The sequence below is a fragment of the Helobdella robusta genome, assembly GCF_000326865.2.
Source record: "Helobdella robusta unplaced genomic scaffold HELROscaffold_8, whole genome shotgun sequence".
Taxonomy (NCBI): Eukaryota; Metazoa; Annelida; class Clitellata; order Rhynchobdellida; family Glossiphoniidae; genus Helobdella; species Helobdella robusta.
In genome coordinates, this window is record NW_008705459.1 from 3431799 (window position 1) to 3432025 (window position 227).

Below are 227 nucleotides of genomic sequence, written 5' to 3' on the forward strand. Positions count from 1 at the left end.
TTCGCTTGTATTTCTTGTATGTTTTGTATTGGTGGTATGTTTTGTGTTTGTTTTATGCATGTTTGTATTTGTTGTATGTTTTGTATTGTTATGATTTTGTTGAAGGTTTGTTTTTGTTGTATGCGTTGTATTTGATTAAATTTGTTGTTTGCCTGCATCCTTTTCTATTTGTTTGTATGTTTTGTATTTGTTGTTGCTTGTTTGTTTTCATTTTTTGTTTTATTGTC